Here is a 15,491-nt window from a genome sequence, read left to right on the forward strand (position 1 = left end):
GAAGAGCTATCACATGCTGCCCAGATTCCCAAAGCCCTTTGGGCAGGTTCCCCTCCATAGGCTGTACAGGACTTTACTAAAATGTACCCCTTTGTGCAGTGCCTTGGGGGCGGGGTGTTCACTCGTGACTGCAGTGCTCAGCAGTCAGCTGTGGCTGGTTGCGGTGCGTCTTCCCTGCGTGCCTGTGGTCTCTCCCACAGGGGAGCACTTCTTTGCAATTTAGGTGGAATCAAAGGCCTGAGAATGAAGGGGACCTTGGGGCAAAGCTAACCAAGGCAGCCTGTCACTTGTGTTTACTGGTACTGCAAGGCAAGCCCCACACTGAGGACTCTGAAGAGAAGCTGCAAACCCGACCCCTCATTCAGGAGTCCCTTTCGGAGCACAATGCTGGCAAAGCCTTACCTCTGTAACTGCCAAGGAGGACTCAGAGTCGAATTTCTCCACCTTCTTCACTGTGTCTGAAAATGCTCCACCCAGTTAAAAAACCAAGCAAACATTTGAAGGTGTATTAAGGCTTGTACCACTTCAGAGGAAATAATGGCTTTGAAAATTCCACAGTAAAAGCAGCTTTCAGTAGTAAAAACCATGAGCTTTGGAGCCAGGGAGATGTGGGTGCATCCTGATCCTTTTTCTACCATTTAAGTAGCTTTGTGACCTTGGGAAGGTCATCTAAACTTTTTGAGCTTTCTGATCTGAAACAGAAAATAATATGTACCTGATAAAAATGAAATAATTTAAGTACAGCTATGCCTAATAACAGTTGTCTTAGTTTTCTTTCCTCTTCTAAGATTGAAACAGTAGAAGAAGTCACTGATGGTGCCAGCTCTAAAAACGAGGTTGGTTTGACAGTGGTCCTTGTGAGCAAAAAAAATTGTCTCCCCAGGATTTAGGTGGGAGGAATGTCCTGTGCTTTTCCTCTGCAACCTTTTCTAACAGTAACTTCTTTGAGTGTTGACTTCACACTCAGCAGGCTGCTGAGTTCCAAAAGCACAATCTTCCTTTGTTTCACTAAAATGGGGATGGTTTCTTCTGATCTGACATTTCTGCCTATTGCTCCTAAAGTAGTCAAAATCAGTTGCTAGATTTCTTCAAGTTTAGCAAATTGTGACCCCACTGGAAATAAATATCAAAAATACATAAAAGCACATTCACATGAACAATGCAAAATTGCTGTCTGAATAAACTCTTTTTGTTTAACAAACATACATGCACAGCAAACCTAACATAATAATTTTGCCAGAAATCAAATCATTCAGGGTAGGGGCCAAGACTCCCACTCCTTGGTTGCAGCCAACACTGGTGACAACTCTGCCCATATTTCTCCTCTTGCTGTGTGGCTGTGCAGTCATGGCACAGAAAATCTCTAAAGAGTCTGTTAGCATGCATTTTCATCTCCCATCTTGTATGTTGGAAAGAAGAAATGAATGCCTACATATATTCTTCCCTGGCTTTAAATGTTCTGAAAAGTTGCCTTTCTAGTTAGATGGGCCTAAACTGGGTTATTTTTATACTCACCAATGAAATCAGTTGTAGCAACAGGTTGATACTGCAGACACATCACTATTCTTTAGAGATTGTTGTCATTCACACTGGAAAATAGATGACAATACAAAATCCACCTGGTGTCACAGAAGAACATTGTCATATTGCTCTTGGGGCCTGTGTCTCCATGGTTTGCTTTCTCTGGAGGGGCTTTCCAAGCGCAGTTATTTTCAGTGGTTAATCAAGCATGTCTGAGATGATGGCGGCTTGTGTTGGGCTACATACTCCATGCCCTCCAGTAATATCTCCAGATGGCTGGGGCTGCTAGATAGTTCCTCATGTTGGCAGAAATCCCTCAGCTCAAGAGCCCTCAGCTTCTCATCTTTGCTCACATCCAGCCTCCCAGAGCTAGTCTGCAACCTTCTCGACAAGGCATCTACCCCTTGGCCAGTCCCTCCTTCTCCAGATTGCAATTCCCAGTTTCTCCCTCAACATGACTTCTAGATCTTTCTGTGTTATTTATCAATACTGTACTTAACTTTCTGAGGAATCATGAAAGTATTTTCCACAGTGGCTGCACCATTTTACATTCCCACCAACAGTGTACCACCAGTGTTCATTTTTCTCCACCTCCTCTCCAACACTCGATATTTTCTTTTTTAAAAATAGTAGTCATTCTAGAGTATGAAATGGTGCTCACTGTGTGTGTGTGTTTTTTTAGAAGGTACCAGAGATTGAACCTGGGATCTTGTACACGTGAAGCAGGTGCTCAACCACTGAGCTACACCTGCTCCCCCAGTATGGTTTTGGTTTTCATTTCCCTAATGGCTAATGATGTTGAGCATCTTTTCATGTGCTCATTGGCCATTTGTGTATATCTTCTTTGGAGAAATGTCTATTGAAGTCTTTTGCCCAATTATTAATTTGTTGTTGAGTTGTAGAATTTCTTTGTATATTCTGGATGTTAAACCTGTATCAGATATGTTATTTCTGAATACTTCCCCCCATTCTCTAGGTTGTCTTTTTATTTCCATGATAAAGTCCTTTGATACAAAAGATTTTTTATTTTGATGAAGTACCATTTATCTATTTTTTCTTTTGTTGATCATGTTTTGGTGTGAAGTGCGGCAGCTTGCTCGGTCGGTAGAGGTGGGGTCTGGCTGCGGACGAGAGGTCGGTCCAGCTCTCGACGAGGGGTTGGTCCCGCTTGGGACGAGGGATTGGTCCCACTTGGGACAAGGGGTCGGTCCGGCAGCAGACGAGGGGTCGGTCTCACAGGGGTTGCGCGGTTCGGCTGACGGGGTCACCCGGCGAAGCCAGCGACAAAGGGGTCGCCCGGAGAAGCAGGCGATGAACTGGGGACAAGGGAGGCCAGGCCCTTGTCGGGGGCTCTCAGGACTGGAGGGCGCACGGCAGAAGAACTACCGCGGAGACAAGGTAAACACGCAAGTCCACTTTATTGAGGGAGAGGCAACAGTTTTATAGGGGCTGGGGAAGGCTGATTGGTCGGAGCCATGCCCTGTTCTGATTGGTTGCCGGAGAAAGGTCAGTGGGCGGTACTGGACGGGGGAGGGGTGGTGATTAGTGATTGGCTGTTGCTGTTGCTGGGGGAAGTGGCAGAGCTTAGTGATTGGTGGCTGCTGTTGCTGGGGTGGAGGGCAGACTTGAGTTTCCCGCCCACGCCTGGCTGTTGCTGCTGTGGGGGGGGGGGAGGGAAAAGGGCAGACTGGATTTCTCCGCCCACGCCTGGCTGTTGCTGCTGTCGGGGGAGGGGAAAAGGGCAGACTGGAATTTTCCGCCCTGCGCCTGCGCAGGGAGAAAGAAGAAGAAGGGTGCCGCCCCCCAGGCATCATGTGGCGCCATCCGGGAGGAGGGGCGGCCACGGAAGCATGGCTGCCGAGAAGGGGAGACCCGAGGACACTCTGCGCCCATGCCGAGCTCCCTTCAGGGGTGGCGGTGAGTCTGACCAGCCACCCTATTATGGGGGCAGCCGCTTGGCCTGCCGCGGCCGCTCCCCCGCCAGGCCAGCAAACCACACTTCAGCCCGAGGGGTGACCGCAGTGAAGTCTTAGAAATCATTGCCTAATACAAGATCCTGAAGATGTTCCCTTATATTTTCTTCTAGGAGTTTTATAGTTCTAGTTATTACTTTTAGTTCTTTGATACATTTTGAATTGATATGTGTATCTTTTGAAGTGAAGATCCAGCTTTTTGAGTGGAGATCCAGCTTTCCCAGCACCATTTGTTGAAGAGACTATTTTTTCCCCATTGAACAGACTTGGCACTGTTGAAAAAATCAATTGGCCATAGATGTCAGGGTCTATTTCTGAACTCTCAATTTCATTCCATTGGTTTATATGTCTGTCCTTGTGCCAGTACTGTGCTGTTTTGTCCACTGTTGCTTTGTAATACATTTTAAAATTGTGAGTTGTGAGTCTTCCAACATCATTCTTCCTTTTCAAGGAAGTTTTGGGTAGTCTGAGCCCCAACTGTTTCACTATAAATTTGATGATTAGTGTTTCCATTTCTGCAAGGAATTTTTGGACTTCTGATTGATATTTGTGTTGAATCTGTAAATGGTTTTGTGTAGAATGGACATCTTAACAATATTTAGTCTTCCAATCCATGAACACAGACAGTCCTTCCATTTGTTTAGATCTCCTTTGATTTCTTTCAGCTATGATTTGTAGTTTTCCATGTATAAGTCCTTTACAACCTTGGTTAAATTTATTCCTAGATGTTTAATTCTTTTAGTTGCTATTTTAAATGGAAATTTTTTGATTTTTCTCTTCAGATTATTCATTAATAGTATGTAGAAACTAGTGATTTTTGGGTGTTGATCTTGTACTCTACCACTTTGCTGAATTTGTTAGCTACAATAGCTTTGTTTTGCCTTTTTCAGGATTGTCTATATATAGGATCATGTCATCTACAAAAAGGGAGAGTTTTACTTTTTCTTTCCAATTTGGATGCCTTTATTTTGTTTTCTTGCCTAATTGCTCTGTCTAGAACCTCCAGTACGATGTTGAATAACAGTGGGGACAGTAGGCATCTTTGTCTTGTTCTTGATCCTAGTGGGAAAGTTTTCAGTCTTTAACCATTGAGCTATAGGTTTTTCATAAATGCCATTAATCATGTAAGGATGTTTTCTTTTACTCCTAGTTTTCTGAGGTTTTTTAAATTATTATTATTATCAACAAGTGGTACTGAGGGAAGCAGATGTGGCTCAAGTGATAGGGCTTCTGCCTACCACATGGGAGGACCCACATTCGATCCCTGGGGCCTCCTGGTGAAAAAAAAAAAAAGAAGAGAAAGCATTCCTGCACAGCAAGTCAGTGCTCATGTGGTAAGCCAGTACCTGCGCAAGTGAGTCACGCAGCAAGATGATGATGCAACAAAAGAGAGATGAAGGGGAGAGTCAAGGTGAAGTGCTGCAGAGACCAGGAACTGAGGTGGCACAATTGACAGGGAACCTCTCTGCACATCAGAGGTCCCCAGGACCGAATCCTAGTGAATCCTGGAGAAGAAAGATAAGAAGACAAAAAGAGAAATAGATACAGAAGATTACACAGCGAATGGACAGAGACAGCAAGAACAGCAGGACAAGGAGGGGGAAGGGGAAGGGGGAAATAAATCTTTTTTAAAAAGTGGTGCTGAAAATGCATTTTCTGTCAATTGAAACGATCATGTTGTCTTTTTCCTTCATTCTATTAATGTAGTGTATTACATTAATAAATTTTCTTATGTTGAACCATGCTTACATTCCTGGAATAAATCTCACTTGATCATGGTGTTTAATTCTTTTAGTGTAGTGTTGGATTTGGTTTGCTAGGTTTTTTTTGACGATTTTTGCATCTATATTCATGATGATATTGTATATAATTTTATTTTCCTGTGATATTTTTATGTGGCATTAGTAATAGGGTGATGGTGGCCTCATAGAATGAATCAGGAAGTGTTCCCTCCTCTTCAATTTTTTGGCAGCATTTGAGCAGGATTGGTGTTAATTTTTCTTGGAATGTTTGGTAAAACTCAACTGTGAAGCCATTTGATCCTTGGACTTTTCTTTGTTGGGAGGTTTTTGATGATTGATTCAATCTCTTTATTTGTTATTGGTCTGGTAAGATCTCCTATTCTTAAATTAGGGTATGCAGTTTGTGTATTTCTAGGCATTTGACACTTCATCTAGGTTGTCTAATTTGGTGGCATGCAGTTGTTCACATTATCCTCTTCTAGTTCTTTTTATTTCTGCGGAGTAGGTAGTAATAGCTCCCCTTTCATTTCTGACTTCAGTTATTTGCGCTCTTTCTCTTTTTTTTCATTGGCAGTCTGGCTAATGGTTTGTGGATTTTATCGATCTTTTCAAAGAACTGATTTTTAAAATTTCATTGACTCTATTCTTTTTTATTCTCTATCTCACTTATCTCTGTTTTAATCTTCATTATTTCCTTCCTTCTGCTTGCTTTGAGTTCGTCTGCTTTTCTTTTTAGTCACAGCAGGTATGAGGTTAGGTCTCTGATTTGAGATGTTTTTAATGGAAGCATTTAGAGACATAGATTTCCTTCTCAGCAGTGGCTTTGCTGTATCACATAGATTTTGGTATGTTGTGTTTTCATTTTCATTCATTGATTCCATAGTTGTTTAATTTCCACATATTTGTGAGTTTCCAGTTCTTCTGTTACGATCTTAAGCTCCGTTCATTGTGGTTAGAGAAAATACATTTTAATAATTTCAAAATTTTCAAATTTTTTGAGACTTGTTTTGTGATCTAACCTATGGTCTATACTGTATAATGATTTACATGCAAAGATGAATGTGTATTCTACTGCTGCTGGGTGAAGTGTTCTGTCTATGTTTGTTAGATCTAACTGGTTTGTAGTATTCTTCAGATCTTCTATTTCCTTATTGATCTTCTGCCTAGATGCTCTGTCCATTATTGAAAGTGGGGTATTGAAGTTTCCTACTATTAATTTAGAGCTATCTATTTCTCCCTTCAAATCTGCCAATATTTGCTTCATATATTCTGGGGTTCTGCTGTTAATTGCATATATATTTATAATTGTTAAATATTCTTGTTGAATTGACCCCTTTATCAGTATATACTGTCATTCTTTTTCCCTTTTAACATTTTTCACTTAAAGTCTATTTTATCTGATAATACTATAGCTACTCTAGCTCTCTTATGGTTACTATTTGCATGGAATATTTTTCTATGCTTTCACTTTCAACCTACTTGTGTCTTTGAATTTCAGGTGAGTCCCTTGTAAACAGCATAGAGTTGGATCATGCTTTTTTAAAAATCCACTGCCAAATTCTGCCTTTTACTGAAGAGTTTAATCCATTTTTAGTTAACGTAACTACTGATTATGCAAGTCATTCTACTGCCATTTTGCTATTTGATCTTTGTAAGTCTTAACCTATTTTGTCCCTCAGTTCTTTCATTATTGCCTACTTTATTTGATTTTTTTGTAGTGAACCATTTTGAATCCCATCTCATTTACTCCTGTGTATATTGTGGTTACCATGGAGCTTAAGATCATAACAATTACATTGGTTTGATATTAACTTAACTTTGATACTGTACACAAATTATTTTCCTATACCTTTCCATACCCCACCTTTTTGTTGTACTTGTTACAAATTATATCTTTATACATTGTGTTCCAAGTCATAGATTTATTATTAATTTTTATGCATTTGAATCTAGAACCTGTAAGAAGTAAAAAGTGGAGTTATATACCAAAAATACAATACTATAGTACAATGTTTATATGTATTCATGTGGCTACCTTTACCAGAGATCTTTCTTTCTGTAAGCTGCTTTGATCTACAGTTTCCTTTCTTTTCAATCTGAAGAACTCCCTTTATATTGCTTGTAGGGCAGATCTTGTAGTGATGAACTCCCTCATCTTTTGTTTATCTGGGAGTGTCTTAATTTCTCCCTCATTTTTCTAAACAAATTAATTTTATTGATATATATATTAATAAAGCATATAATTCATCCAAAGTGTGCAGTCAATGGTATTTGGTATAATCACATAGTTATGCTTTCATCACTTCAATCATTATTAGTCTCCCTCATTTTTAAATATAGTCTTATGTATATAAAATTCTTAGTCGGCAATTTTTTTTATCCTGCACTTTAAATATTTCATCTCACTGCTTTCTTGCCTCCATGGTTTCTGACAAGAAATCAGCACTTTATCTTTTGGGTGATCCTGTATACAAGATGCATTGCTTTTCTATTGCAGCTTTCAGAACTCTCTCCTTGTCCTTGGCATTTGACTGTTTGCCAGACACAAATGTGTCTGGGTATGATTCTCTGCAAGTTTATCCTGTTTGGGGTTCATTGGGCTTCTTGAATGTGCATATTCATATCTTTTGTTAAATATGGGAAGTTTTCTGCCATTATTATTTTTAAAATATTCCTTTTGCCTGTTTCTTTTTCTTCTTCTTCTGAAGCTCCCATAATGCATATTGGATATGCATATTGGTGCACCTGATGGTGTTCCACAGATCTCTTATGAGCTGTTCACTTTTCTTCATTCTTTATTCTATTTTCTCCTACACTTGAATAATTTCAATGGTCTTATCTTTGAGTTCACTGATTCTCTCTTCTCCAATTTCATTGAAAGCCTCTATGGAATTTTTTTTTTTAACTTAGACATTTATTAAGACAGTATCTGTCATTAATAATCATTTCTGACTCTGCAAGTATTACAGTAAATTAACACAACAGGACAGGAGCAAAAATTCAGTCACGTAAAATGCAGTGTTCTGTTTTGTATTGGTACAGAGCATTTGCTCATGTGTATATGCAGATACACACACTCACACACAGCCAAGCTTAACCTGATGGTGTACTATATAGAAAGAGACTAAATGTTAAGAAATCCAGCATGTCCCTGCTTAAGAAAAAAGATGGGACAAAGGATGGGAGCCAATCACAATAGGGTTACAACCAAATTTATGTTTAAATTGCAATACTGTTGATGTTATGCATGCCAAAAAAGCACATTTACTTGAAGTGATTATATTAAGATACTTGTAAAATTCCTCCTCCAAATACATTTTAAATGGATTTTTTTTTTTTTTGGAAATATTTCCAAACATTATACCATTGTAATGTTTACTCTTAACAAAAAAGTACTGAGCACCTACACTGAGTTATAAAATGGAATTTTTTATTTCAGTAATTGTGGTCTTCAGCTCCAGTATTTTTGTTTCTTAAAAAATAATATTCACCTCCTTATTGAGATTCTCATTTTGCTCATTTATTATTTTTTTCCTGATATCCTTTAGTTCCTTTAACTCTTTGTGCATATTGAAGATCACTTTTTAAAGTAATTGTCTGGTATGTCCGAAATCTAATCCTCATTGATGGTTTCTGAGTTTTTATCTTGTTCCTTTTGATGGGCCATTTTTTCCTGTTTCTTTGTTTTTCTTGTAATCTTTTGTTCCCTACTGTATATTTCAATATTGTAATGTGTTAACACCAGAATTTAGACCCCAAGCTGACTGTTCCTGAAGTTTGTATCCAGATAGTGATATATCAGAGTTTCACTTGAGTGTCAAGAGCTAAGGAAACAAGCAATGCATTGCACAAAAAACAACTAATACAGTGTTTGCAATTGGTTCTGTGTTGGCTGGTGCTATCCTTCAGAGTTCTCTTTAAGTTTAGCTCTCCAACTAAGAAGATAAGCTTGAGATGAATGTGTCTATTTTCTGTCTATTTTTTCTGACCATGAATCCTATCTGGGCATGTGCTCATGGCCTTAGGAATTCCCCTCTTAATAGGGATTCAAATGCCTTCCTTTGGAATAGACTTTATCCCCCTCTATAGTACTCTATTATATGTCTTGAAGCTGGTAATCCCTTTGCCCTAGGCCAGTTTAACTTGATTGTTTCTTATACTGCTTTGGCCATCCACAGTCTGCTTCTACCTGCAGGACAAGTTCTGGGAAAGCAAAGCTGAGACAGTGTTCTGTCTCAGTCTGTCAGGCTCCCAAACAATAGATTCGCACCAACATACAGGCACCCAGTTAGCACATATGGGTTATGCTACTTCCTCTGGAACAGGGCCAGGGACCCAGTGGAAGCGCAGATTATTTCCATGCTACACTGGGGGGGTGGGGAGGAGGAGGGGCTAGCAAGGGCACCATGTGCTCTGCCTACTGGTTTTCAGCTGCTCTTTATTGATTCAGCACTCACCCTGTTACTTCAACCCTCTGTTTTCCAGAGCTCTGAGGAAAATGGTTCTACCCCATTTTTGGTAGCTGTTCAAAGATTCTGTTGGGGAATGGGACCCTGGAGCATCATATGCCACAGTCTTGGTCAACTGAAAGTAAAGAAGTGTTTTTAATAATTATATTGTACCGGGCATTTTATTACTGAGATGAGATTGTTCTTAAGACTGAAAGTTAACAGAAAACTCTTATTATCTAAGAGGGGCCTGCCTGAGATGTCATCCAAAGGGCAGGGAAGAACAAGTGTGTATTTCTGGTTCAAAGAACAGTGGGTGAAAGCATGAGGTTGTATGCCTCTCCTACTATTTCAAGTTCGGTTTGTTGAATAAAGCTATTTCAATTAAGCATTAGGACATTGAATATATCATTCTCCAATATTCCTTTTGCTTTTGTTTCTGTTGCTTAAAAGGGAACTACATTACAGGAAACACTTAGATTCTCTTAGTTTTACAAAAATAGAAAACTCAAAAACAGGAAGAATACAAAAGAAAATGATGTGCGAGGCTAGGACATGGACACGAAGTGTCACCTGGTGCTCACAGAAAGCAGGGTTTATTGGGAGCAATTTTGCAGACAGAAGAGTCAGTAGGGCCTGTGAGCCTTGTCCTTTCATATTCTAAAACAGGAGTGGTGGGCCAATGCAGCAGGACACACTACGGGAAGTGCTCCAGAAGGGGGCCTTTCCCTTGTGCTATTCTACATGTATATAGGAACAGCTAGGCAATTGGGTAACCATGGGAGCTTCCTGGCAGAAGGCAGCGCCTCCAGAGTTCAGCTAGGGGAATTTGTATTTCATTCTCACATAATATATCCATTCCAGTTCTGCTTCCCTCAACCTTTTGATTATCCTTCTACCATCTGTTAGGGATGCTGTAAGCAATTCCACTTAGATCAGCAAGGGCTATCATTTTCTCCAGACTTCTAAAAGCCAGGTAGCATTGAGTTTGCCCCTTCCCCTGAGGTCTTTGCCACAGTTTTAAATCCTATGTCTTAAAAAAGTGCCCTCAGATCAATGAATTCTTGCTTATTTATTGTTACATTCCAGTTCCCTTACTCAAGCACTTTCAAAATCCGGTTCATCAGATTTCTTGTTTCCTGCTGACAATTGATGACCATTTCCTGGTGCTGCTTTGTGTTTAATCTCTTTCCTCCGTTGGCAGACCCAGCACCACCAGGCTATGCTGGAATTTACCCCAGTTCTTGGCATGGCAGACAGGAGAGGAGGTCAGCGCAATTCCTGAGGGAGGTACCCATTGCCTTGAAATAAAAGGCCTGGCTGGTGTCTTCCCTATGAGAGAAGTGCTCTCTTGAGTAGTGGGCCACCTCTGCAAACTCTGAGGGTCTACAGAGCTAATATTCAAAGAGGTATCTACGTAAATATCCTTATCCCAGGTTTCAGAATCCCAGGATTTCCCAGCCATGCCGTTGACCTTAGCATAACAGGCATGCCTTGGCTGAGCATTTAGATGTCTTTGGAGCTCTCTGACTGTAATTATCTGGTTCCATCGTTCCTCAACTATGTCCACTCTCCCACAGCAGGTGAGCAAGGCCTATTTGTAAGTTACCAAAGAAGCTCTTTTGTTTCACCCTTGACCTTTAATTAATTGTTAACTGCCCTCAGTTTCTTGTTATTCTTCCACAAGGCATCAATACAACTTAGTAATAACCACCTAATCCTGCTCTCCCTGTAGGCATTGTTCCCCCATACTTGTCAAATTCTTGAATCATCATCACAGTGGTAAGGGTGTTCCCCGATGTCAAGACGTTTTCCCAGGTCATTCCTGGGGAAATCTTCAGCAATTGGGCTACCTCATTACGTCAAGGACTATATATGTTCCACATTCCACTCTGGATGGGCCCTTCCTTGTCAGCCATGCAATGAGTGAGCGAGTCCCCCCATCTTACCACCTGTTTATTCCATCTCGGTACCTGTGACACTTCAAGTCCTCCAACAAGCAGAAGGCAAAATAGGATTGGATGTGCAAGAGATTTATTGGCACAAATGCCTATGAAGAATAAAGATCTGTGAAAGGAAAGAGGGAAGACAAGATTTGGGAGGAAGTGCCTCAGACCCTAGCACACTTTCTAGGAAAGTCTCGGCTATATTTGGGAGTCCTCGAGCGAAAGTTGCCCATTAGGGGAATCACATACCAGGCAGGAATGTCCTCATTTTAGTACCCTGCTATGTGTAGACAGTTGGAGCTGCCCTGGGGAATGTGACATAGTATGAATACAGAAGTGGATCCAAAGGTGCAGCAGCTGAAAGCTGTCAATAAGCTATACTCCCTGCTCCAGGTTTGCTTGAAAATGAATGGGACACTTTCACAGGAGCCATAGATACGTAAGAAAATCAAGAATTGTAATACAGAGGGATTTAGTTTCTAGAAGCACATGAGATAATCCTATGCCACAGTTTTGGAGCTTGAAAGGTTAGTTCAAATAAAGCTTCTAGAGAAGTTCACATCTTATATCTTATATCTAAAGTTGAGTAGGCACTAGCAAGGTAAAGGGGAGGGAAAATGGTACAGACTAGGGAACAATATGTGGGGAGGCCCAAAGAGCAAAAAAAGGATCATTGCTTCGAAGAGCTACAATGAGTGTGGAAAGGCAAAAGACTTCTAGATATCTCTCAATATCCATTTTTACTTTCTTTTAAAATAGAACCTTAATTTTTAGCTGGAAAAAAAGATGTTCAGCTAAAAAACGTATATTCTCCAGCTTCCCTTGCAGTTTAGTATGACCACATTATTGAGTTCTGGCCAACTCAACACAAGATGTACGTATGTGTTTTAGGTGAAAATTTCAGAAATTCTCCTTAAAAGAGAAGTGTGCCCTTTCTTCAACTCCCTTCCTCCATATTGCTATTTGGAATGGAGAAGTGATTGAGAGGGTTCTAACAGCCATCTGCTCTTTGCTCATTTGTTGTCATTTGTTGTCTTCTCATTGTTTGTTTCTCGTCTTTAGGAGGCACCAGGAACCAAACCCAGGATCTTCCATGTGGGAGGTGGGCACCCAATTGCTTGAGCCACATCTGCTCCCTGCTCATTTGTTTTTGCTTGTTGTCGCTCGTCGTTTGCTCATTTTTTTGCTCATTGTCTACTCGTTGCTTTTGCGCGTTATCTGCTCATGGTTTGTCTGTCTTCTTTAGGAGGCACTTGGACCCAAACCTGGGATCTTCTGTGTGGGAAGCAGGCACTCAATTGCTTGAGCCACATCCACTCTCCCTCCCTATCTTATTTTGAAAAGAAAGAAGGGAAATAAGACATTAATGTTTTACAAGACAGGTAGTTTTGAGGAAGAGAAACCAAGACAGGTTAGGAAGAGAATTACTGTAAAGCTCAACAGAAACCAGGAGGGCGACTGAACTTGTATGTGCACTAGAGTCCGTCAGATTCTAATACAGAAATGAAATGTAGTATTTTCCAATCAGCAATCACTAACCCTCCTAGATTTGATATAATAACTGAAGTCATTGCAGGGCAAGTAAAATTTCATCAAAGTTGGGATTAAATATAATGATTGGGAATGAGACAATTTAGGAATTTTTTTAAATGGAAAAGAGATAACATTAGAAACTCTGTATCTATAAATTTAACTTTCATTCCTGAAGAAAAATGACCCTAAAACCATTCTGAGTACTTAAGTCACTGGTTAAAACTTATTTGACTACAAAGACTATGTCTGATGAACTAATTTGATGTAGAAAGACTAACTTCCCAACTAAACAGAAAATGCTAAGAGGGTTTATATTTCCCATGAAAATTAGTCATAAAAAAGGCATTCTGTAAGGACATGAATTTTGTAGTCTAGCTCCTATTTGTGAGTGCACAGGTTTAATTCAGCAAACACCTGTAAACTATCTACCACTGGAGAGACCCTGTATACGTACCACAGGAACAAGAAGATAAAACAAGTGGATGCAATTCATTATAATAATGCAGCTATTGATAGATATTGCCTGAGAACCAACCCAACAGATGTCCCAGGATCATGGGAGTGTGTTGAGAGTGAACATGTGTAGAGTGGGGACAAGCGCAAGTTTGGTAAGGCAGAGGGAGGGAGAAGATACTTGTGAAGGACTCGACAGTGAGCCAGAGGATGTAAAATGTAGAGTTCTCAGAGCAGATGGCCACAGGGAGAGTGGACAAGGAACTGGGCAGTGAGTAACTGAGTAACCCCTGAGACCGGGGTTCCTTATCCCCTGCTGACCTCTATGCTCTGTTTTCCATGAGAAAACAGGGAGGGCCAGCTGCATTTAAAGGGTTGCAGGTGGGTGGAGGTAGAGCACACCTCACCTCTCAAGTCCCCTTTGCAAAATAAGGGGCAAATTCCTAGGTTCCACCCCACATATCCTAGGGCATTTGTAAGGTGAGAATCTGGTGCCATAAATGCTTTGCATCCAGTGTCCTTCCCAGTGAATTAAGACCTGCAGCTGACCTGGTATTGCAGAAGTCACTTTTCTTTCCCTAAAATTTTGCTTTTCTAGAATTTCATATGAATGAAACCATAAAGTAGGTACCCTTTTGTATCTTGCTTCTTTCATTTAGGATGATGTTTTTGAAATTTACTCACATTCTTAGTTAAAATAAATAGTTCTTTCTTTTTTTATTCATGGATGTTATTCCATTATATACATATGCCATAATTTGATGGACATTTGGGTTGTTTTCAGTTTTTTACTATTATGGATAATACTGCTATGAGTATTAATATTCTTTGAGTATTTATGTGGTCATTTGTTTTCATTTCTCTTGGGAAAATACCCAGGAGTAGAATTGCTGGATTGCATGGAAACGTGTGTAGGAAGTTGCCAAACTATATTCCAAGTGGCTGTACCATTTTGCATTCCTACCAGCAATGTATGGTTGATACAGTTCCTTCACATCCTTGCCTACTTAGTAATACCAGTTTTAAAAGAACTTGCTCCTATTAGTGGGTATGTAATGGTATCTCGTCATTTTAATTTGCATTTTCCTGATGACTAGCGATGTTGAGTATCTTTTCATGTACTTATTGACCATTCATATATTTTCTTTGGTGAAGTCTCTGTTTAAATCTTTTTACCATTACTTTGAGTTGCTTATCTCCTTACTGTTGAATTATTATTTTTTAAAGATTTATTTTTTATTTATTTCTCTCCCCTTCCCACCTCCCCCCCCCCGCCCCCATTGTCTGCTCTCTGTGTCCATTCACTGTGTGTTCTTCTGTGTCTGCTTGTATTCTTGTCAGTGGCACTGGGAATCTGTGTCTCTTTTTGTTGCATCATCTTGCTGTGTCAGCTCTCTGTGTGTGCGGCACCACTCCTGGGCAGGCTGCTCTTCTGTTCGCGCAGGGTGGCTCTCCTTGCAGGGCGCACTCCTTGCATGTGGGCCTCCCCTACAGGACACTCTCTGTGTGCATCAGCACTGTACGTGGGCCAGCTCACCACACACGTCAGGAGGCCCTGGGTTTGAACCCTGGACCTCCCATATGGTAGGCGGATACTCTATCCGTTGAGCCAAATCCGCTTCTCTTTACTGTTGAATTATAAGACTTCTTTTATATTCAGGATGCAATGTTCTTTGTCATACATATGTTCCATTGATATTTTTCCCTCATTCTTTGGCTTTCTTATGGTATCTTCTCAAGAGCTAAAATTTTAATTTTGATGAAGTACAGGATATCAATTTTTTCTGTTCTTCTATGGCTTGTGTTTTTGTGTCCTAAGAAAGCTTTGTCTCACCTAACCTAATATTTTCTTCTAGACATTTATGGTTTTAGTTG

This window comes from Dasypus novemcinctus, chromosome 5, assembly GCF_030445035.2.
Source record: "Dasypus novemcinctus isolate mDasNov1 chromosome 5, mDasNov1.1.hap2, whole genome shotgun sequence".
NCBI classification, from domain to species: Eukaryota; Metazoa; Chordata; class Mammalia; order Cingulata; family Dasypodidae; genus Dasypus; species Dasypus novemcinctus.